At 41.9% G+C, this 25,298-nt stretch overlaps 1 long non-coding RNA gene across 1 annotated transcript; it reads left to right on the forward strand.

Moving 5' to 3' along the window:
* The first annotated feature begins 21,339 nt into the window (after positions 1 to 21,339).
* Positions 21,340 to 24,152, forward strand: LOC122189467. Its single transcript, XR_006181824.1, has 3 exons — positions 21,340 to 21,541; positions 23,520 to 23,586; positions 23,814 to 24,152. It is a non-coding gene; the product is annotated as an uncharacterized LOC122189467 (long non-coding RNA).
* The last annotated feature ends 1,146 nt before the right edge of the window (positions 24,153 to 25,298 follow it).

Genomic DNA, 25,298 nt, shown 5'->3' on the forward strand with positions numbered 1-25,298 from the left:
AGTGGCTGACATAGCTGTAGCTAAAGCTGGACCCCAACACCTTGGCAGGCCATCACTCACCGAAGACATGAAGTTTCATCAAACACTTTGGCAAAAATAAGGTTTTGGAAGAGAAATGGGAAATATTTTTTACACTATGTTTTCAATATTTTACATCAGGCTTTTTGATGTCTCAATTTGGAAAAAAAAAAAAAAGTGTTTTTTTTAAACCAAGTTTATATTATAAGTATCACTATTTAAAATTCAGAATGTCTTCTTCATGATAAATACAGGCACTTTGGAGTGAGAAAGGAATCTCTTTCAGCATGAAGGATACACTCACTGAGTTTACCTAGGGAAAATCAGACAGGATCTCATTTAGATATAAAATAACCATTTTGTTACACATACTTGACCAGTGCACACAGAGAGCACATTCCCAGAGGCATCTGATTGACGTGCTCAGCTTCCAGGGCTTGCACACGCCTTGTTCCTTCTCACTTCAGTCTGGAGGATGATATCATGCAAAGAGCCCAGAAGTCCCAATAGCTCTAGCACAAGCCAGGGAGGTAACAGTGTCCAGACACTCAGCTTCAAAGCCTGCCTTCCCAGGGTTTCTTTGAGCACACCCAAGCCTCCTGTCTTGCTTTGAAGGGTGCTGAGGAGTGCAGAACTCTGTGGTACTCTGAAGCTTCCGTGTACCAGCAGCTATGCCTACCAACTGCTGGGAAACCAGGCAAGCAAAGCCATCCTCTCCTGGCAACATCTATCTGGGAAATACCTTGGTTTCACCACCCAGTGCTTCCCTACACATGGTCACTCAAAAGTCTTCTCCAGCACTAAGTAAGTTTCAAGGCCATTTAAAAAAACAACAACAACAACAACAAAAGAGCATTATTGATCTGCCTGAAAACACTGTTGTGTTTTGCTTTTCTCTTATTTCAAAGACAGCTCATGCATTAAGGGGAGGGGGAGGAGGCAATTGCAATTTGAGCGGAAGATAAAGGTCAAAGTCTCAAAATCCTTTGCCAAATGGAACTGCTGCCCTGAACATAGCTTTAATCACAGTAGGACAATGTTCTTCTCTATTGTACCTTAGTGGGAGATCTCTGTTGGTGCAAACAAAATACATTCTCCTCAAGGAATGAAATGAGATGACAATGTAGATATTGTCTTTGTATGACCTCCAAAAAAATCAGGAAGCGAATACCAAACTCAATTTGAAATGTACTCATTGTACTGACAGGAAAAAAAATCAGATGAAATATCCTGATTACACAACTTATCATCACGAAGTGTTATAAGAAACAGAAAATAACAAGCAAACATCATAGGTTTACATGGTGTTTTCAATTTTCATCAAGCACTGAAGACAATGAGTACCGGGGGACTTGAAGTGTACTGAAATATTTCAACAAATCTAGAAGTGAAATATAGTAAAAGCCTGAATTAATCAAACAAGAATTACTTTTTTTTTTTATATTTCTTTGTAATTTTTTTTTTTTTTTTTTTTTTTTTTTTTGTGGCATCTAATCATCTTTCCATGATTATCTTTATTTTCATCAGCATTTTGCCATCAGATGTTTGATTCATTTCTCTCCATTTAAATACTTTCATAGTATTACCTTTATTCTCATCCTGTTATGCTTTAAATTTTTAAATAGGGTCTTTAAGGCAGTGTTGCTGCATGCTTTCCTTTTCCAAAGCCTGGCTAGATCTGGGCACTGATCTAATGTGCCCAGATAATGTCAATAGTGTCTTCTGTTGACTTTTTGTTTCTCTCAAGGGAAAAAGGAATTGTGCCTTGTGGGAATGTAGGGGCAGTTTATCTAAACTGTGATCTTGAACTTTATCCAGAAACCTTAGGAACAAAAACACACTTTGTAAAACACATCTGTAAAATCATGAATATTTTTTTCTTTGCCTACTATGTTTTGCTAATTGAACCTAAGGAATTCTTTTCTAATTTAAGTGAGTACTGGTACTATCTCTGCTCTGCAGACCTGACTTACTATTGTTTTAATACTGTATTTGTATATTTTTCCATTTTGGGATTAGTTTTATCATCACATTTCAGAAGGACATAGTCTGTATTTCATACATTAAGCTTTGTTTCCCATAACAACTCAGGTGTGAGAATAGAGGGGGCAAAGGGCTGTTTCCCTTAGCAACTCCAAGCTATAAGAATAATAGTGGTGATGTTAATGATGAAGCAGACTAAATAAGTCAGTTCTCCCACATTAAATCTTCTGAAAATATAAGTGAAAGTGCATAAAGATGTGCTTTAATTAGCAAGAGGGCAGAAAATGCTGAGTAATTTCGCTGCCAGAATGCAGTAGGAAATTGCTCTCTTCTGGCCTCTAGGGGCTCACAGATGAGCTCGTTGCATTGCTCCTGATGCAAGGGTAGACCTCACCTCCCTGGCCCTCTGAGCTCATACCTGACATTTCTTTAGGTCCAATCCATAGGAAGTTGTAAGGATAGCATACGTGTCCTGCATGTGAGCTTCACGCTGTGCAGTACGGAGAACTGTAATTAGTCCTGCAAGACCCCACAGCAATGTTAAGTACACTACAGCAGCAGCATCTGGCCCCATTGGTGAAGCTTGCCACAGATTGATTCTTCTGTGTGCTTTACTCTTTGGAGCATACAGTGACAGAAACATTTTGCTATGGTTGCAGACATATGTCTGCATTGAACTTTGCTCTGGGCTTCTCTTGAAAGTCACTTCTACCTGATCCAGCTCTAAAGAGGTGCCAAGCTGAAAAGTTAAATATGTCTTAATATGATGCTCACCTCACTAACTGAATGTGACCCATTGGCTGTACATGTTGGTGTGCAAGTAAAGCAAGTAATACCAAGACAGAGAACAAAACACCTACTGTTACTAGCTTATGAATTTGTACTTTCTGTGATCACTTACAAGCCAAATAAAGCACCATCCCAAGTGGTTTACATTCAAAGATGAAATACTTCAGTATCTGAAAGATCAGCCAGAGATGGAATGTTGGGGTGGAATAACAGAGCCTGTTCCTCCAGAGTAGAAAAAAATGCCCAAAGAACAGGATTATCAGCAGGGTGATCATGTCCACACTGATTAGTCTAAGGCATATGGAACGTATAGGCTGAGTCTGATTAGAGTAGACCCACAGACCTAGAGTGCAGAAGAAAAGCATATTTGAATCCTTCCAACATGCTCCTCCCTTTCCATGCCCTTTTAACCATTCATTCCTGATGGGGAAGAGATAGATCAGTGACACAGCTACTACCTAAAGCAGGATAATACAGTGCCCATACATTATACTATATTGATTTTTTTGCCTATCAGCAGCACTGGCAATACTTCTGCTAGCAAGATAAATGTTATGTTATTGCTATCCTGTTCACTGGCAGTATATATTCCCATGTTTTCTCTGCTGTGGAGCTCGATTGGATTAGTCCTTTGTAAAGTGAATTGATCAAGGCCTGCTGGAGTCTTGGAATTCTAATATCTCTTCTAAAGCTCATGGTCAGGTCATGTAACTGTGAACGTGTGGAAAAATGAAATCCAAACTCTTGCCTTTCTCTGGAATTAAAATATTCATTTGCTGATGTTAAACATCACTTGGAATGGCAGTGAGATGAACACTTTCCAAAGATTGATCAGGAAAGCTGAGGGTTAAAAGCTCCGGCAACAGAAGCTGTGCAAGTTGCCAATTATTTCTATCTGAGAATCCTGTGCAAGAGAAATGGCTGGTAGGCAAATATGGACTGGTGTATTTGGAAAAGGAAGAAGGTTTCTGTTCCCAGGAGCTAGTGATTAGTCTGATACCTTTGTCTGGACTCATAGTTGAGCTGAATCTGCCAGAAAAAGCGTAGAACAGTTTGAGCAAACTATTTATTCCAAAACCCATTTCAGAGAGCTGGGGGGGATATTTTTCTGAGCTTTGTAGCAATATTATGGTGCTCATGGAAGATTAGAGATTGGTTGAAAAAGTTGCTTTCAAGTTAATTGAGATTAGGTTGTTTTGTCTGAAGGATCTTCTGGAGATGGAAGGCAAGAAGACTGCTCACAAGTACATCTCAAAAATCTGCCAAAATGGTGAGCCTGATTTCAGCTGTTAGACTATGCCATGATGGGGAAGGTGGTTCTGGAGATGTTGTTGCCTACTGCCATAAGGTAGCAGATGCAACCTATGGCACAGTGTGCCTGTGATACAACCAGAAAGCACATCATTTACTCTTCCAGAGTGATGATCTCTCCATGTTGCCCCCAGGAGTACCTCTTACAGATATAACCAGAACAACATGACATGTGCTGGGTGGTAGCTGAAGTTAGTGAAGTGCAGCAGACTTCTTTTATTCTTGTATTTTTTGTTCATTTCCTACATCTGTTGAAAATATCAGGAGTCAAGATAGAGTAGATAGATGCCAGAAAATGCAACCCATAGCTAAGAGCTTCTCAAATTCCATTTTCCTCTGCGATAGAGGGATAATACCCCTTAAATTTAGACTTGAGATTGCCTACATGGAATGTCAAGCATCTTATCACTTCAGCTGTTGAGTTATGTACATTGGTAGTCAAGGAAAGAGTTACCAACATCGAAGAAATACCTCAATATTTATATTTGTTGAAAATACCTACTTATTGTGTTGGACACAGTAAGTAGACTCTAGACTCTTCCACCTGCATGTCTGCAGGTATAGAGTTAGCATACCTCCACCATAAAGAGAAGCTTGTTCTCTCTCTGCAAGCCAGGGGAGTGTGCCCATGCCAAGTAGGTATTCACATGTTCACCTTGTCTGTGTCTAGAGATTTCCCTGGCACAGATTAAGCCCTAAGAAAGCAGTAGAGTTCAGAAAACAGAGATCACAAGCACAGGAATTGTCCTGCACTGGCACTCAAGATTCCCAGTTGTTCTCAGATTTCAGGCTTTATTCCCTCTGTAACAAGACTGAAAATACTGTGGCCCATGTTTTGGCATGTGTTTAATTTTAAATGCAATTATCTCAGTTCTCATCTCAGAGTATCTTGTCCACGACATTATCATCCCACTGAAAGCCCACACTGGCACAAACACTTTGTAGATCATTATGTGCCTGCCTGATGCAGAAACATTTGGGATAGAGGCACAGAGCCATAACTTGCCTGAGGAGACTGGCTGCCATCACTAGTCAGGGCAACCTGGTAAAGATGATGTATCATTATCAGGTCATTCAAGCTGACATAGGAAAGCTTCGCAGGATAGGGCCTGAACACAAAGAAAATCAGTGCCATCCTTAAGACTGCCAGGTCACATCAATGGGACAAGGGAAAGCTGTAGTTATCCTCTTGCAATCTGTATTTATCCATAGCATGGCTGCAAGATACTGTGTCACAATGTAAAATAACTGTGCCCATCTATGAAAGGCAGGTGTGAGGACAGTAAAATGTCTTTTATGTTTTAGTGCAACATCAATGAGATAAAGTGGTGAGTTAAGGCACAGTCTCAATGAAGTTAATTGCATGATTTTGCTGGTTTGATTACTTCCAAACTAGCTGACTTGTCAGAATAGGTTGATCCTAGAAGCTACTTGGTCTTTGAACGTCTTCATCTCTTCTTCTCATTACTGTAAAATAAAATAAAAAGGAAAAATATAAAGTTTTGTAGGCTATTTTGCAAACTTCTGCTGTGGCAAAGTGGAAGACCTGAATATTACAGGAACTCTGCTGGTTGTGCACATTGTTTCTGCAAGTCTCAGAGCTGCTTCTAAGAAAGGAGAAGCATAGAAAAACAAAGGAGCAAACAAAAAGAATGAATCTCTGAAGGTGAAGTGGAGCTGAGCATGAAAATAAAACTAATTCCAAGTAAGACATGGATTCAAGACTGTGAGGCTTGTACTGTACATCATGTCACTTGCCAGAATAGCAAGGAGTTGTTTAATGAACTGAGATTTTGGTAAGTAGCCTGAAAGAAAAGGAAATCACAGAGAATTTCTTTTTCATAACAAGTTCTAAGATCCAGAAAATCTTCACATACATTCAGGCTAGGCTGGATGGGGCTTTGAGCAAGCTGGTCTAGAGGGAGGTGTCCCTACCTGTAGCAGAGGCTTGGAAATAGATGATCTTAAAGGTCCCTTCCAACCTAAGCCATTCTATGATTCTGTGATTAAAACTTACCAACTTGCATAGTCTAACTCTAATATTTGCATGCTTAAAGTTAAAGCAATTGTTTCCCTGCCTTCATGGCTCAAGGACAGGCAGCTGTACACCTTACTGTACAATCCTGAAGCACTCCTCTAATTCAGCTCCTCTAGTATGTGAAAAAGCTTTCCTATGTTGTCATCACCACTTAGCAGAACCTCTTTTCATAGCTAATAAGATGCTAAAGAAGAGATAAGTTGTCCTAGGAATACCTTGGTGCATTAAAGTTAATATGATGAAAGGTGACAGCCTTAATCTGAAGAGAGTCGCAGCCACCTCCACCCGGACTGTAGCTGTAAAAGAATATAGCATGTCTGTGTTCAGGCACATTAGCCAGCAAGTCACTTCTGGCAGAGAAATAAATTTGTTATTTTTGTTCTGCAAGAGCAAGAGGCCTGCCAGGTGCTCAGAAAAGAAACCAGGATGGTATCACTTAAGTTTGTAGGGAAAAGGGTGTGCAAGATTTTTTATGACTGGGCTAAGATCAGGTACTTGCTCTGCAGTATTGCCTAAGGAAAGGTGTTTCCAAGCTTAGTCAAACCTGCTTAAGTATGCAGTAGCAACATTTAGTATTAATTATTCCCAGTCCATAGGAGAGACAGAGAAAAGATATTCCAATAAATGTTCTGAAGAAATACTGCTGTATTTCCCCTTAGATGAAGACTCTAACCGTTCCAGGGCAGTCAGCCCATTACTGCCTATTTTTGCTTGCCATGACACCATTAATTGGATGGTAAAACACAGTATGAAATCTGTCATGGAAACAGTTGCTGTATGCAGGGCTAAATGGGTTACAGGTCCATCTTCCTTGTCTGCTCAGTGCTCATCACGGCTAGGTATCTCCAGTAAAACCAGTGTAGCTATGAGACCTGCCTGTTCATCTGACACTGATACCAGCACTCTGAAACTGGATCACAGCTACAGCTTAAAAGGGAATAATTCTGTTCTTAGCTCTGGAAGGGCTTGTCATATTAACTTGCCTTTCTTTCAGACTGTACTGCCAAGGAGTATCTTCTGTCTAGCTGCTGATAAGCCATGGACTTCTGAAGGAGCAGTCACTGTTATAGGCAAGGTTTGTTGCAAGAGGGAATCTCTCTTTCATCTCCCCAAAATGCCACTTTTGAAGAAGCTCTTCTGATCTCACGTGATGTAGCAACCCCACAGTGCATAAAGGATACGTTGTTCTGATGGAAGTATATTAACAACTAGAACAGGCTTCTTTCACTGAGGGCAGCCCTACCTGATTCACTTTTAGGGAATTCGGTTTTAATTTTAATTGCTTCTACTGAATAGGACAAGCAAATGGGAAATGATGGTTCTGCTCCTATTTGCTTGGGGTGGTGATCATTATTAAAAAAAAAGTGAAATTTCACTGTCCAATTTGGCTTTTCTCATGCTGCTTGTGTCTTTGATCTGCATACATGATATATATGATAGTTTACTACTTCTCAAGCAATCAGAGCAGTGCCAGATGCATGGCAGTGCAAAATTATCATGAATTCTATCCAAAAGGGCATATGATATAATGGTGGCATGACAGAGGCTTTTGCTTACTTCTTCTACCAACTCAACCACCCTTAAAAAGTCCTTTCCTAAGCACAAATCCTTAGAAAACCTCAGAGATGCCTAGTGAAGTGAGGTTTAAATAAATAAATATAGTGGAAATACATTGTCTTAGCTGTAGATTCTTATACCTGTTTCCTTAATGAACTCCTGATGTGAAAAGGAGCCTTGTTTTTCTCTGTTTGGGTGGGCTTATCATAGAATCATAGAATTGCTCAAGTTGGAAAAGATCTTAAAGATCATTGAGTCCAACCGCAACCTAACCATACTACCCTGACTCTAACATCCCATCACTAAATCACGTCCCTGAGCACCACATCCAAATGGTTTTTAAACACATCCAGGAATGGTGACTCCTGGCTCCACCTTCCTGGGGAGCCTATTCCAGTGCTGAACAACCCCTTCTGTAAAGAAATGTTTCCTGATATCCAGACTTACTCTGCGCATCTTAAGGCCACTTCTCCTCATCCTGCCACCTGTCACCAGTGAGAAGAGACCAACCTGCTCTCAACTGTGATTGCCTTTCAGGTACTGGAAGAAAGCAATAAGGTCTCCCCTCAGCCTCCTCTTCCCCAGACTGAACAGCCCCAGTTCCTTCAGTCTCTCCTTGCAGGGCATATTCTCCAAGCCCTTCACAAGCCTTGTTGCCCTTCTTTGGACCTGCTCCACCACCTCAGTGTCCTTTCTGTACTGAGGTGCCCAACATTGAACACAGTGCTCGAGGTGAGGCCACACCAATGCGGAGTACAGGGGCAGGATGATTTCCCTAATCTTGCTCACTACACCATTCCTGATACAAGCCAGGATGCTATTGGCCTTCTGGGCCACCTGGGCACAGTGCTGGCTCATTTTCAACTGACTGTCCATCAGTACACCAAAATCTCTCTCGATCAGGCAGCTTTCAGCCACTCCTCCCCAAGCCTGTAGGGTTGCCTGGGGTTGTTGTGACCGAAATGCAGGACCTGACGCTTGGCCCTATTGAAACTCACACAGTTTACCTTGGCCCATTGATCCAGTCTATCCAGGTCCCTCTGTAGTGCCTTTCTCCCCTCTGGCAGATCAGTACTCCCTCCCATACTCTGGACTTCCTCCCTCCCTCTGGACTTACTTCCAGAACTAACTAAACAGAAAGGTTCAGATATCCAAACCAAGTTTTCTCTTTCAGCTCTTTAATGGTTTTGGCTTGAAGGGCTTGGAGGGGAAATGAAAGTCTGCCAGGTGATAGCCTTAAATCAGGGAGACAAGCAAGCGGAGAGGAAGCATGCCATTCAAGAACAGTCATGAGCCACATCAGCCCGTTCTGCTTAAGTGCATCTGGCTGGCCCTTCAAAACTCTCATTAATACTCTTCTGGGCTCCAATGTCTGTTAATCACATATTCCTTGTAAAAAAATGTAAATCTGCAAAGCATACTCTTTTTTATCATCAAATGTTTCCATGACTGATGGTTTTTGGTTTATATTTCTCAGTTTCAAATATATTGATCCTGATCCTGCTGCATTCTCTAATAGCTTGAAGCAGGAGCATGCCATCAAAGCCCAGTGCAAATGAGATGGGGACCAAGCCCCAGAATAAAATCCCATTTCCACTCATGTCAGGTAGAATTTACCATATGGCCAATTTAAACCAACATAACCCCATTTCTTTAACTGATGTAACCCATGATTTACACAGATACAGAGGCATTCATTCCACCTCTGTATGTATTTTCTTTCCAGGATCCTGTTTCATGGGGAGAGGTCAAGGAGATGAGGAAAGAAAAGAGGAAGGGGTGTAGTAAAGAGATTTCCTTCAGATTTTCATTGGCAGATAAAAGCAGAATCCCCACAGAAACCAGCAGTGATGTATTTATTGGTGAAAAGGTCAATTAAACTTTATAGTCAGTAGTATTCTGTTAAAAAAGAATTCTAACCGATAAATAATAGGTTTACAATAAATGCGCGCAATAACACCATTTGTCCTGTCAATCCAAGCACGTGCTCAAATTCTTCAGTGAACTGGAACCACAGAAAGAAAAAGGGATACAAGAGCATTATGGGAGTCTGGACTGTAAATTACAGGAGATAGATATATTGTTATGGGGACTATATCACTCCTTAAAATGAATTCAACCTTACTGACCTACTTCTTTTTTTCAAAATTTCCTTTCTTATAATATGACCACTTCTTGGTCCACCAGACCAGAATTCAAATGCCCGAAGACCTGCAGATGTTTAAAAAGATGAGAAATGACAAACAATTTGACAAACTATCCAAGCCTGACAATTTGTGTGGTACTTGATGCATTCTGATCAGACCTCCCAGCATTAATGAATTTGCCCTTCGTGGTGGCTGTGAGGTCCAGCAGAGCAACACGTGGTTTTGCAAGAGTAAGGCTGTGCAATGAGATGATGGCTGTTGAGGTGGGCAGTGCCAGAGCCTTGTCCAGAGCTGGGACATCAGAGTGGAGAATCAGATGCAGGATGAACTTGGTAAGATCAAGCCAAGCCAAACCTCTCCATGAAGCAAAAGGTTTTTCCCAGTTTCTGAACAAAATGGAAACATTTGTTTGCAAGTGAAATTCTGTGTGAAATGGAGGTCTGATAAAATGTTATTTGGGGTCAATCAAAACTTTCTGCTGTTATGAAATCAGAGCGTTCTGGTCCAAGTTTGTCCTTTGAAAACGTGTTGATGTGCTTTTGTGTGAGAATAACGACAATGAATTGCATGTGGGAAAAATTATTTCCAAATGAAAACTGAAAATATTCCATGCCAGAAATGTTCACATGGGCTACTTCAACCTTTTGGGAATGCTTTGTTTTGGGACAAGAAGTTCTGGAAACAAAATACTGCCAGAGCTGACAATTTATTTTTTCAAAGCACTGTGAATAAGAGAAAAAGGGCACTCCTCACTGAGAAGAAACTTCACTGCAAAAAAAGATTTTGCCTGTAACTTGCTCAGCTTGAGCAACAGGATCTGAACCTTAGGACATGACTTCCAGGTGGCATCAACTGCTGCTAAGGGGGCACTGGACTCTGGTCCTTACTGTTAGTTAACAAACAAAACGAGCATTTGCTGTTGAACTCAAGAACCACTGAGGGATCAATATTATTTTTGTATCTTGATGGAGAAAACTCAAGACTCTGAGCTTGAGTCTATCTCATTATAAGCCTCTAGGCATTCTGGCAGTTGAGTACAGATACTGTAAGTGATTTGTGGATTCTATTTTAATTGGCTGCTATAGAGTACAGAGAAGTAGATCTCTGCTTGTTGTAGGCAGTTTTCTTTGCTTTCAAGGATCATTTCAATGCACAGATTCTGCCTGTGAAATAGCATGCTGTGGTTTGCAAAAGGTGTATTTCCCTCTTCCTGGACACAATGATATTTATTCTTTTTCGATTTACTGTCTAGAGGAAAGTGGTGAAGCATTATCTGTGGCAGCGCGACCTACAGATACACCATCAGATTAAGATAAATTTCCTAATTTAAGAATTATTTTGATGGGTGGGAAAGGGCAGCTCAGTTTTGTCACCTCTGCCAGCAGCCCCCCGGCATGCATGACTGCACTCATTGTGGAGGCCATTACCCTCAGCCATTACTGCTGGCAGAGCAGCTGCAGCAGCCGAGAGACCCCCTCCATGCTCACACCGCCAGGGCATTTTAATTGCAGCCCACAGCTTAAAGTCTTCATTAACTTCCCCCCGAGCCCTGCCTCCTCCACCATAAGATCAGCGGCTCGTCACCCTGACCAGCAGAGCAGCGAGGAACATCTGCAGTTCAAACGTGATGCATATGCAACAGAGGTCCGAGGATTAAAGGTCAACAGGCTCCTCCGACACCCAGCACCCCCTCTCCCGTGCCGGGTGTCTGGTGTCTTTTACATCCCATTGTTGGAAACTCTATACTTCCTGCCAGGCCTTCTGCCCACTCGCTTGGCCCAGTGGCTGCACAGCCCGTGTGGTGTTACCAAGCAGACCTTCCCTCAGCTCCCCATTGAACAGCCAAGGGAGAGGATGGCTACAACAGCTGCAGTGCTGGCTGGCTTGTGACAAATGGTCCTGTCACTCTTCTTATTGATTAGCGATGTTATGACATTTCCCTTCAAAAACACAGATGTGACACGGGCAGTGACAGGAGCACCGCTCTGGGAGGCGCATAATGCTTGCTGCTGTTTCCATTTTCCTATCTGCATCTGTTCATATCTGTGGTGATGACTGTTTCATGTACGGTTTTATCAAGAAGCAGTGAGCAGGTGAAAGCTTTGCTTGGGTTTAAAGCAAATATGTCTTGTCACACTGGGGGGCTGAGCACGCATAGGACAAGCCTGGTTCTTCCCTCCTGTTCCATCCAGTGTTCAGGGGGATGGCTGGGGATTCAGTCAGTCAGGATAGGACTTGTAAAAGGGGGTGTGCTGACTCTATACGTGATTTCAGCTACCACTTGGCATGTCCTTTGGTCAATTTTTGTCTCAGGATGCATTATGGAAAAAATATAATAATGCTCACAAAGTCAGGGGGTATGTCTGCCCCTCCTGGGCTGTCCCAGGAGCACTGGGTCCTCACACACTCCCTGCTTCCCTCCATGCTGAGCCAGATGTAAGCCACCAAGCCCTCCAGAGGGACAAATGGGGCTGTTGGTGGTGTGAAAAGCCTGAGGGCACCTCAGCACTCACCTTAAAGGCCAAATCAGAGCCTATCCATTTCTAAGGGGTTATTCAGATGAATGTGTTTCACAGCACCTTAGGAAAGCCACTCATGTCCTCTGGAGCCTCCTGGGATCCTCCAAAGGGAATGTTTGACCAACAGCAGAGGCGCTCCCATGCTGGCTCCTCCACCAGAAGACATTTTCTATAGAATCGAGAAACCTGTTTGAATATCATCAAGTTGAAGAGATTTGGAAAGGGTTGGTAAGGACTATCTTTGACTTGGCCAGGCCTTGGGAGGAGGGCCTCTGACAGGGAGATCTTGCTGCTCTGATTGCACCAAAGAGAAATCCCAGCTGGTACAGCAAGAAGAAATGCTTTCCTCAATACAGAGCTAAGCTCATTATGTCAGGTATTTGACTGTCCAAAAGGCAAGCTTAGGAGGATCTCTCTATTTTCCCTGGCATGAAGGAGAGCACTATTTTTTTTCCCCCAAGCATACAAAATATGGCAGGTTAATCCTAAAATGACTTAAAAACTTTCTTATTAGTCTGAAATATTTAATTCAACTTTCAGTGAATGCTTCACAGTGTTTCACAGGGAAGCTATTTAGAGGAAAAGTGCTTACCTTCCAGTCCAAAAGATTGCTCTTTGGAGGCTGAATAATTGCATGTTGCATGATCTACATTATGATTGCTGGAAATTCATGATAAACTGTCTCTACACATGGCAGTTAATGAGCTTGTTGTTAAGTTTAAGGGATCTCTATATCTTCTGAGTCAGAAAAAGCAATGCTGGACTCTCCAATGCATTTCTTGTATTGACCAAAGCTCTTATAGTGCTAATACAGTTGAAATTATCTAAGCTAGAAGCCTGATTTACATGAACTTGAAGCAAAACATACTAGCACGACTGCATAGACATTACTGTACAGAGTATACTGGTAATGAGGAGCACATTTGGGACTGTCTCTTGTACAGCTTTCAGCATATTTCACAACAACAAAAAAAAGAGATCTAGTCTAAAAGGAAAAAAGAAAAATATAACAAAAACCTGTTTTTGATGCCCCAGGCAACATGATGTAGATTAATATGAGCTAAATGGAATGTGACCAATTTGTAAAGCATTTGGTTTGTATCTTGAGAAATTGAAGACAAGATCATTTTTCCTTGCAATCACAGTAAGCCTTAGGCTACAAGCTCTTGGAGTCTCTACAATTGCCATAGGCTTCCTCTTTTAATATACTGGTGTATCCTAGAATATGTCTTTCTTAGAATTGTCATAGTCCAATGATGTGATAGATTTGCCAGTATGATACTCCTGTTGCCTTCCCTTGGGAGAAGCCTCATTATTCATAATATGTGCTTATAGTTTCTGAGAATTTCATCAACTTTTGTGTAATATTTTGCCCACAACTGCTTATTTATGCAAGAAGAGTGTTGCAGTAATCTGTATCCTATAGTGTATGTGGGGATTATATAGCAAGAAAATGTGGTTATTTTCTGCCACAGGTTCTTCTGAAGCAGATTGTTTCAGACTGGCAAATAGTAAAATGTGGCTTGCTCTGAGTTTATATTAAGAGGAAAAATACAGAATAATGCAGATTTCATTATTTTATTAATGATCATTAAAAAACTGTTTGACACTTAGAGGTGAAAACTTTTATGTATTTTACAAAGCAGGCTGTAAAATTGTATTCCCAAATAGTATAATAGCTTCTCCAGAGAGAGAGAGCTAGCAGGAGGCACAGAATAACTCCATATCAAGCTTTAAATGCAGTGCAGAAGCTCCAAACCCACGGAGCAGGCTGGACTTCCTTTCATATTCATCTCCTTTATCACATCACAACACCACCTTCCCATGTTAGCAAACAGCTTGGAAACCATCTCAAACTCAGCTCAAAGTTTCCATCCCTCTCTTTGCAGCTGTAATTCAGGAAAAGGTTTTTGTTTATCACATAACCTAAAGAGAGTGTCCCAGAGGCACAAGTCCAGCAACTAACTTGAATATGACCTTCAGTCTTACATGCTAAAAGAAAAAAACATACCTATGATGTGTTTGGCAGCCTTCCACCTAGGTGTGCGGGCAATATCATTCAGGAACATTTGGTAGCTATAATATCAAGATGTTCTGTAATTGTTAAGCTCATTCTTTGAATAGTGGAGAAGCAGGGACAAATGGAGGTCACTTCCCACTTATTTATTTATTTAAGAATCACAACGCAAGGACTGAGGGATGGGCCAATGACTCCTTATTCAGATCTGGACGTAAAACTGGAAGGGAGGGCTCCACACTGTTTGCTGCTCACTATTTCACTGTTCCCTACTGTTGCCACTTTCTGTCCTGTGCAGATGGTAATATGGTGAGAACTCTCACAAGCTTACCAAGCCAGATCTAGCCTCTTTTGTAATACTGGAGTATCAGTGGCTTACAGATCAGATAGAAAACAGATCAGACTGCTGAAGGCCACCTAGTCCAACCTCCTGCTCAAAGTCAGGGCCTTGTCCAGGTGGATTTTGAACATCTATCAAGCAGAAAGATTTAAATACACAGGTCTATATATAATGTTTTTGCTATTTGTTGTGTTTTTGTTCATTTGTTGGTTTTTGAGTGTCTCAAATCACGCTATGCTGCTCAAGAAGATTCATGTAACAGTACATGGTGCCACAAGCAGCTCTTCCAATCCCGCTCTCATATTTGGTCTTCCTGAAGGCATCCCAATTGGAGATATGTATCTGCACTATAATCATGGGGTCACAGCCCTTTATGTCACAGCTGGATCTAGCCTCTCCCACCCAACATAGCCATTCAACCCTTCATTTTCAAGACCTTGTCCTCTTTCCACCCGCCCCACTTCAGGACACAGCCTTCAGCTCCTCAGGGCAGCAGGCCTGCCCTAGGCAAAATCGGCATGATGAAGACAGTGGACTGCTCTCCATTGATCAGGAAGGAATTTTCTTTTCCCTCCTGCTCTCCAGCCAGAGATAATTGTGAAACTGATGGGTTATCACTCCTCTAAGTTCAGCAGCAAAACCTCACAGCTTGTAAGAATAATTCAGCCACAATTAGCACTGGTGTGAAGCCAGGGCCTCCCACAGATAGGTCTGTCTGGTCCAGTGCAGAAGCTGCAATCTTTTTAATGATGGGAGGTTCGACTAAATTAAAGTTGACCCTCAGGCTTCTGGTGGCTAAATTCCAGCAGTAACCTTCCCTCCTATCCATTCCTCTGGAAAAAAAATCCCACCAACAATAAATACAAGTGAGAGGGGGAGGAAATCTCTCTGTTGTTAACCTTTACAGGACAGTGGATATGTCCAAATCAGACAAAAAACATGATGTCTCCTGCTGAAGTGCCATAAATAGTGCTATCTCCCAGTGTGATCTTTGAGAGAATCTGTTTTGGGGAAAGAACAGAAGAGGAGTCCTAAAAACAGTGCATGAAAAATGATGAAAGTTACTTTGAAGTGAGTCCGAGAGCTGCAGTGCTTTCAGCAACTTCCCCTGGAAGCCCTTGAAATTCTATCTGCAATAAAAGGTACCAAAAGAAAACAGCTGGCAGGAGCTGTTAAAGTGGAAACAATATGCAGTTCAGAAGAGATAAACAGGATGGGCACAGAGCAGAGTGAAAAAGAAGGTACAGATCTGTTATGTGATGGGAACAGCATCAACTGTCCTGGGCTGAGACTGCCTGACCAGGGCTGGGAGAAAACAGATTTAGCACTTGATTTTCAGAGGAATGTGAGTTTTGCTTTGGCTTAAGGGATTATTTTGGACTAACTTGTCAAATCCCCTGATTCTTCACTGAAGAGGAAGCCTTGGCTCGCATAGAGGGGATAAGCATGCAGAAGTGCTAGGCTGAATTACCAAAGCAGAAGCCTTCTGTGCTGTTTCTCTGGAACCTGAGTCAACAGCAGCTGGACTGAGTGCCACTTCCCACTTTTAGAGCAGTGAGGCACTCTCTGGCTAGCTGGGCAGTAATGCTCTGCTGCTCAACAGAATGGACCCTTGTGCAGCCCTGGGGCAATGTCAAAACTGTGACCAAAACCACAACTTTTGCTGTCACTGAAGTAATACAGACTAGTGAAAAAACTAGTGAAGGATTAACATTGGAATCAGAATAGGATGCCTCTCTTTCGGCAATTCAAAGGAAGGTGTTGGTAACAGAGTGTGCATGGACCACAACCTGGTCTGATTGTAAATCATAGATGTTGCCTTAATTTCCAAATAAGTTCTGTAGATCCCTACAGAAGGAACTGAGAGCAGAATATGCTCTCATGAGAATGGTGAGGAATCCAAATGCAGAGACAGCTCTGAAAGAATCTCCCATGCTCTGATCTGCTCTTGACTCTGCCCACACTATTACTGATGAAAAAGCTCTGCATAGAGACCTCTGCTCATGAGGGAATGGATATTAATTGAAACTCATGCCCCATCTTTACAGATCCACTTCAGCTCTAAAGCACTTGTAGGGGAAAATGTTAATTCAGAACTGTTGTGGGAATGGGGGGAGCTCAGATGCTCTTCACATCTACTTTTAGTTCTGATTTATACAATTCTCTTTCTGCTTACCTCCACAGAGGCACTTTCATACAGTTATTTGTGAAATGTCCTGTGATACAACCATTAGACTATTTCAGTGTTACAGCAGAAGTAAAACTTCACCTCACGCAGCTCCACTGATTTTCCAGGCAAGTGAATTTGCAAGCAGCGTTAACAGACAGAGAACTGGCTGAAAGTAAAAAAGTTGTGAGAAGTTTCATATCAAGTCACTGTGCATATGACGCTGTTGTACAAACAGCATGTGGCATTGTGTTCCTACAGTATCCTAGGTAAGTCAGCTTGGGCAGAGCTATGCTGAAAGGAGGAAAAAAGTAGCCGAAAGTTATGTTTTCTATGTACATGTTAAATCACCTTCATTTGGCAAGGATCTGTCACCTTGCTAAAGGATGAAGGCTAACCCACAAGTAAGTAGATAATTGCATCTGTGTATTAAATAGCATTTTCCCCTGTGGGCAACCCATTTGCCTTCAGAGAGGTTCCAGATTCTCAAAATGTTTTGGTGGCCTAAATACTTTTGAGGACCCAGATCTAAAATGGCTCTTCAGAAAAAGACTTAGATGTTTGCAGTCTGTAGCTGTAAGTGCTTTTGTGCATCTAAGGTTGCAAAATTGTTTCCCTCTCACACGAGCTTTACCTTAAATTGCACAAGATTTAGTTCCCTATAAAATCAATGGCCATTCCTCAGCTTTCTACGGTATTCTTCAATTGGGTACTATAGAAGAGAAATTCAATCTATCTGATCTGTATTTGCAGATACTCTTAAAATTGGCATATAAGGAATGGAAATTGGGATGGATAAAAGTTAAGTGCTAAATAGGTCAAAAAGTCAAGGGACTAGAGATGCCACCAGCAGTAGAAAGGTGATTCCAATAAATTCTTCACATTTCTTAGATTTTAACTGAACAACTAGCAAGAACATATTTCCTACCTGCATGCAGGCAGCCAGCAACTGACCTGTACACTGAAAATAAAGATTCTCTATTCATCATGAACTTACAGCCTTGACAAACGAACTGCATATTTTTTTAATTGTTTGTATAAATATTTAATATTAAAAATGTTTAAGACGTGCACCAGGTCATATAACACCACAGAAATGTCTGTGAGTTAAATAGGTCAGGTCTTAATTTCTTTTCACACTTCTAGAGTATTAGTTCAGATTTTCTTTGGTACAAGTGCAAATTGGATTTGTGTTCATGTTAAATGTTCATGTTCCAAGAAAACTGAACATGCCTCTGTTTCTGTGTTATAGGAACACATAAATTATTTGTATTTACAGTAATGCACAGGAATCCTACACTAGAAACCTGCAGTAGAAAGAGGTGAACAAGATGGTCTTCTTCAACTCACACTTCAATTTTGTTCTACTGAGAAGTTTTGTATTTCTGCTAATATTTTTCCACCATAGTCCAAACCAAAGTGAATGTGATTTTTAAGAGGATCCAACAATACTGCACTCTAGTACACTCCATCCCTTCTCCCTGCCCAGAGCAATCTGGTCTGTACCAGAGCTGAGTTTAACAGCCACTGCTGATGCAAAGCCTCATGCCTTTGAGACCAGGATGCACATTGGATTTTCCTTCCTCATGTACAGGATCAGTACTCCATGTGAGGAAATGAACAGCTAGTTCCAGTGTGTGATTTTTTTGCTTGTCGTTTGTCCACATACATTTTCAACTGACCAAACATTGTCATAACTTGAGCCTGCAAGCACTTCTTTGGGACTGCAGAAATGAAATCAGTGTGTTTTGTGTGCTCAGGATATTCTCAGCATCATTTGAGATGCAGCCTTGTCTTTGATCTTCCTGATGTTTTACTCAGGACTCAGTAACTACTGAAGGTACGGTTACTGAAAACCACAGACACTCCATAATGCCTCTTGGAGTTCATTACGTCCTGCCAATGCAGTGACAGCTGTTTTTTTCCATCCATTACCATGAAGGTGACCGCCAGGATGGGAGCGCCCAGCTCCGCCAAGCGCTCATAGCTGCTGCCTGCACAGCTCCCACCAGCCTGAGCATGGGCAACAGAGCCAATGCTGCACCAAGATCCTTGCTTTCCTCCCCACAAACAAATTTCATTTGATGAAATAATGCAGGCAACAACTGCCAAAGCTCAAGCCACCCTGGGAACAGCTGAGTGCATGCAAAATGACAGACGCAAAGCACCTAACCTTTCTTAATGTAACATGTTGCCCTTTAAATCCTTGTTAGAGTCTTCACTCCTGAAGCAGCCTCAAATGTGTCCTCTGGCAAGCAGTAGCCTCTGCCTGCAGAATCTTTGCCTAATTGCATTTTGGCAGAGCAGAGTGGGAAGAAAGGAGAGAAAAGGAACTAGATAACTCCATGGTTTAAATCTGTCATGGGCTGAAAAGTGGAGGGAAGTGGAGTCCTTCCTCCTTTGCTAAGCTGCCTTTTGTAGGATGTGACTTGCTGCAGTCTAGGCAAGTATCCAGGCATTAGGAGGCATTAAGGTTTTGGTTAGCTGCTCACAAATGCACACATTCACTGATGATGGCTAATGTGACTATCATTATCCCCTAGATATACTTGGTTTGCTTTCATGCATAGGCTATTTGTTGATACATGTAAATTGAGGAGAGGCAGAAAAGCCTTGCAGGACACAAGGACTTTTTGCTGACTGGTCTGAAGCACTTTCCACCAGCTGAGCATTTGCTTGAATGTCCTTGGCCACTTCCAGCTTTTCTCTGTCTCTGTACTTTAAGTTCTTCCAACTCAAGAAGACAAACACAACAATGAAACAGCATGCAGAGTATTCCACTACACAACTCATGACAAAAGATATGTTTGCATGGCTTACCTCCCAGTTATACCTATCTTTTGCTTTTCCTTATGCCTTAACCCAAAAAGCATGCCCTGTCCCCCGTGATAGGCTAAAGCAGCTGGGAAAGGTGACAGTCCTCCTAACCTACATGCCAGCTTAAGGAAAGGCACAGCTACTTTAGGAGGCTACAGCACTGCTGCTGTTCCAAGGGGAGACTATGGGAGTCTACCTCGCTTGGGAAAAGTGCCTGGGGTCTGTCCTGAATCAGTGCAGGGGGTATTGCTTAAAAGAAATCCTAAATATTACAGGAAAATATGGGTTAATGATCATTTCTGCAGGAGTGATAAAAAAAAATCATATTGTTTGGTTTCTGTGACTAGCCAATGCATGCAGATGAGTCTGCAACCTGGTTTCAAAAACAGTGAACGTCCACTGATTCTTTTTAAATCAGTGGGAGCTCACTCAAAAAACAAAGATAAAACATAAAGCGTAAAGCTAGCTTTATTTTTCACAATTTCCTGTACACTGACCCTGCTAAATTAGATCCAGTGAATCACAGCTGCATCAAGAGTACCCTCACAAGGATGAACAGTGTATAAAGGCATCCAGCTCAGCATTAGTGTGGCTGTGGTTCCTGCAGCAGTGCAATGCTCTGCCGCAGAGCCTCAGAGTTTGCCAAGGAGAGAAGGAAGGGCGAGTGCAGTCCTGAGGAGGGAAGATGGATTGTCTTTGATTTGATCCATCCTTTGTTCATCTCCGTGGCACCGCAGCCTTTGCCATACAAGTCATAAAATTTGCTACCAGCAGCTATTTTGACAGTGACATAACAAAGCTCAGAGGGAATGAAGAAACACGTCCAGAAGTGTCAAAACAACACAGCACATTGTGTTCATACCAACATGATAACATGGTGGTTTATCAGCAGTTATACCACTATTTTAAAAAGAACAAAATGGATTTTTTTTTTTTTTTTTTTCTATAGGATCAGGTCTCTTTTCCTTATGCACAGTATCTTCACAAACCTTGAGAAACAGCCCTTACTGCTAAGCTAAGAAAGAATGACTTCCTTGGAAGTGAGTGTGATTGCTGTGAAATCCTCTGGCAGGCTTGCAGGCAAGAAAAAAAAATCTAGTATTAAAGTAGTCCAGAAAGACATGACTGAAATCATGGTTTAAATTTACAGTTTTTCATCTGGTAACATTCTTCCATACTGTTTTAAGGGCTCTGGTACTTTTCCTGCAGTCTAAAATTAACCTTCACCTCATATGAACTGAGGAAATTTCATAACTATGTCAGTATGTAACACTGCCTTCTTGGTCACGGGTACTAATGGTAATAATTTCAAATATATTTCAATTTGCCTTGAAAAGAAATGTAACAGAAGCTGAACAAACATTAAATGAAATAGTAATAAATATATATAAATAAGTGTACATAAAACAGTAGCCAGAACTCTGTGATAGCGGCATATAGATCTGTCAGGCACTTCAGTCGTACGCTGTACGGAACGAGCCCTCAGAGCAAAAGGCCATCAGCTGCTATGCCTGACCTTGGTGTGAAAAAGGAGAGGGATTAAAGGCGCTGTGAACTGAAGTGATCTGCCCAAGGCATGCTGTCAGGAGCTGAAGGAGTTGCAGATAAACCACAGGACTCCGGAGTTCCTGACTGGCAACCCAATGTAACCCAGAGTAAACCCAATGAAAGATGCAGTAGTTTGAGCCCAGGCACTATCGAATCCAGCCTGGTTCACTCCAAGGAGTGAGGTCCATTTTGCCTCTCTCAAGGGGAGCCGGGGCCAGGTCACACCATAGCCTTCACGGAAGAGTTTTCTGAATGCTATGGACAGCAGTGGGCATTTGCTCAGGCTGCAGGTGAGTGCCAAGTGAGGCTGATCAACAAAATGATGCCCAAAATAATTTACCTGATGCAATGTACTGGGGTGAGAGAGCAGAGTGGGGTGCCTGTTGTGCTTCAGTAGTGGATTTCAAAGTCTGTTTTCTCCTTACCTTCAGCAACCACAAAATTAACTGTGAAAGAGAATACCATTTTTTTCAGAATGCTGAACCACCTTATTCAGATGCCTTTGAAAAAAAATGTGTTTTTATGGGATGGAGAGGCTAGGGAAGCCTTGGGATCCTGAGCTGGGCAGAATGTACTCAGTAAGTACAGAGGAGTACACTTCAAGGAACGGTATTTTTAAGGTTCTATATTGCAGTCCAGATAACTAGCATAAGAGGATGGAGCTTGTTTTATCTTGTTTCTTTGGTGTATTTTTTTAATTAGCACTTATATCTGCTCATTTTTATACACATGGCAGGGCAGCCTGATGGGGGAGGTAGAAGGCTTTCAGAGCATCTGTCCTATAAACTCACTGGAAATTATCCAGTCTTTTTTTGCCCAATTATTTGACCAGCCAAATGTTGACACTTAAGGAAGGCATGAAATTGGCTGCAGGGCGTGCTTAACCTTTTCAAACCAAGGCTCCAAAATGGATTTTTCAAGCCAAATACCCAAGTTTTATTAAGAGAGATGTACAGCAATTCAGGTCTATGTATGTGGCCACTTAGTCTGCTCAACAGTGGTTTCCAAAGGGAAGGTCAATTAGTACTAATTGCACAAGGTTCATTGGTATATACATGGGCATGTAGTATGGGACTGTGCCTCCTCCTTAGACCATGTCACACACACTATAGTCCCATCCAACAGCTGTGAGGTGACTTGAAGATGAAAAGTTAACATCCCATATCCAGTCCCCAGAGTCATCTGAGCTCATTCCCCAGATGACAGTATAAATCCTAGTAATAGCTAACAAGGAGGTAGGCAGGTACCCCAGAGTTTTCTGGCTGCCCCAGAGAAGAGCTGCAGTGATGTGATATCTCGCAGGTCTTCTGGGATGTGATATGGTACAAAACAGCCTGCATCCAGCTCTGCATGACCTTTGGACCACGTGGAAGGCCTGCCTCCACCTATGCTGTCTGAAGCATTTAATCTCTCTTTGGTTCACCAAGAGTGTCTCCCATTAGCTGATGATGGGAAGAGAACCTGCAGCTCACAGTCGTATGCCTCTGTAAAATTACAGAATTGTTACAGTTGGAAAAGACCACTAAAATCATCCAGTCCATCAACCCATCCCCACCATGCCCACTGACCATGTCCCTCAGTGCCATATCTGTCCTTGAGCAGCCCCAGGGAGGATGACCACACCACCTCTGTGGGCAGCCTGGTCAAAAGCCTCACCACCCTTTCTGAGAAGACATTTTTCCTTCTTTTTTTCTGTTGCACCTTTACAAGCAGACAGCAGCAGCTGGGCTCTTTGAAAGACTAAAACTGAGGAAGGTAACAGTGAGAGTAACCAACTTGACATTTTCTTTTCCTTGTTTCCTACTATTACAGACAGAAATTAAATTATTTTGAGAAATGTTTTCCCTTAGAAGACATCCTAATACGGAGTGCTTAAAACCACAACTCAAAATACGTATTTTCACAGATCTCATGTGTATTATAAAGAAAAGCCAAACTATGGCAATCCCTTTGCACAAAAAATATTTACAATTGCTATCAAGGAAAGTTCTGATGCAGTATTGATGCTGTCATTAGCAGAACCAAATGCACTTTGTCCTGCATATAACTCACTAAGGAGCTATGCGAAAAAGCAGAAGCAAAGACAAGTTGTATTTTTTTCTGGAAGAAAGACAGCATACACTGAAGAGTCCAAACTTTTGCCTGGAGAAGACACATGGAAAGTCATACGCACTGATTTACGCTCTTCAGCCTGGAAAGAGCAGATATGGGGTGTGATGGCAAAGGTATTTGGGGACTTTCTCTGGTGACAGTGATTCTTTTCTGCAGAGCTCATCAGGTAAAACTTAAGCAGCACTGTGCTCTCACCGGCAATGGAGTAGCTCCACCACCTGGGGTACGTTGGAATTGCCTTTCTTCCTCTGGTACACTGAATTTATATACCTCTATGGTTTTATTTTGCTTTGTTTCATTGGTTTGGTTTTGTTTTTAGTTGTTTTTTTTTTGCTTTGTTTTGTTTTTTGGTGGGGGTGGTAAGGGGCGGGGGGGTTGGGGTTGTTTGGTTATGGGGTTTTTGATTCTTTGTTTTGTTTCTTTGTTTCTTGGTTTCTGTTTGTTTTATAGCTGCTGCCACGTATTTGAAAAAAAAGAAAAAACAACAGTAATTACGAGATAAAGCTGTAAAAGCATGTAAATGGTAACACAAAGCTGGTCCTTCTGGTCCTGAACTTTTGCCACTGAACCAAGAGGAATCTTTGCTTTACAAGCGTCCTGTTGTACTGTGCTGTGTTACAGCCTTTCAAAACCTATAGAAGTCGCTGTCCCAAGAGGTAACAGTGAAGCGGAAGAAAGGAGCTAGCTAATTTGTTTTTTTTCTGATACATACTGTATTCATGTACTTCCATTAAATACGTGAGTATGGAAAAAAAAAAAAAAAAAAAAAAAAAAAAGCAGATTTGGAGCAGAACAGCCTAAGGCTTTGGTGAAAGAATAAATAAAGCCAGTGTCTTTACATCTATCTCTCATTTTTATTGTTGAGAGCCTCAGCCCAGTTCTTTACACCCTGGTGTCCAGTAAAAATGCAGCATGGAAGCATAAATTTCAAGCAGTGGGAAATTCAACCCAGCAGAAATCAGCCTGGCAACAGAAGAGGATAATCAAAACCAAGCCTTGCCCACACTGCAGTTTTTCCCTTCCCAGTCACTCCCATATTTGTGCAGTTGCAGCTCATATTAAGCCCCCTAAGACCTTTTTTTTCCCCCACATCTCTTTCCCTGCAGATGTACAGGTGGCTTATCTCAGTCCCACCTGCCCTTTGTAATGCTTGGCATTGGACAGCTGTACAGCCAGTGACCAGGGGTTGCTCCCCATGCACAAGGCAAATGGTTGGGCAGGTCAGAGCATCCCATGGATGCATACTCTCTCCACATTATAGATTACTTTGGGCAAAAGCTAGAGCCCAGAGCCTACAGACCCCTATCTGAATGAGCAGCCTCAGACCTCTGTGGTCTATACAGGGAGAGCAGCAGCTTCCTAATGCTAGGAAGAACTGGAACATTTTCTTTCTGTTTTGCCACCCTGTAGAGCTCAAATCTATTTTAGAAGTGTTTTACTTGTCAGAACAGGAGATTCAGCATCAGAATGAAAAGATGAAAGAGGGCTGCAGTTATTGGTGGCATCACAGTAGCACAGCTACAAACAAAATGGAACACAATGGAAATATATATGTTCCTATATGGGAATATATAGACACATGTGGTTCTGTTATTTTGTTACTTCTGTTCTTCCTCCAACCTTACAGCCACTCTCCCTAGAAACTTCTGTTGGTTTGGGGTTCTCTTTGGTTTGTTGTTTGTTTGTTTGTTTGTGTTTTTTTGTTGTTGTTGTCTTATGAAGCACTCTTCAGGATCAGAAGCAGTTGTCCCATTGCCTCTGGTCATACAAATAAATCAGTGCAGAGTGACCTCAGCGCTGTCAAAATGATTGGCTCACTTTGACTAACTGAAAGACCAGCAAGTAACTGGAGGACCAAAATCAATGAAACTAAGTCAATGAGTGGATGCACCACTCATTCCCCTTGGATAGCAATGCCCTCAGTATTGCTCCTGC

This window comes from Lagopus leucura, unplaced genomic scaffold (assembly GCF_019238085.1).
Source record: "Lagopus leucura isolate 7727_CA_CO unplaced genomic scaffold, USGS_WTPT01 Super-Scaffold_100157, whole genome shotgun sequence".
Taxonomy (NCBI): domain Eukaryota; kingdom Metazoa; phylum Chordata; class Aves; order Galliformes; family Phasianidae; genus Lagopus; species Lagopus leucura.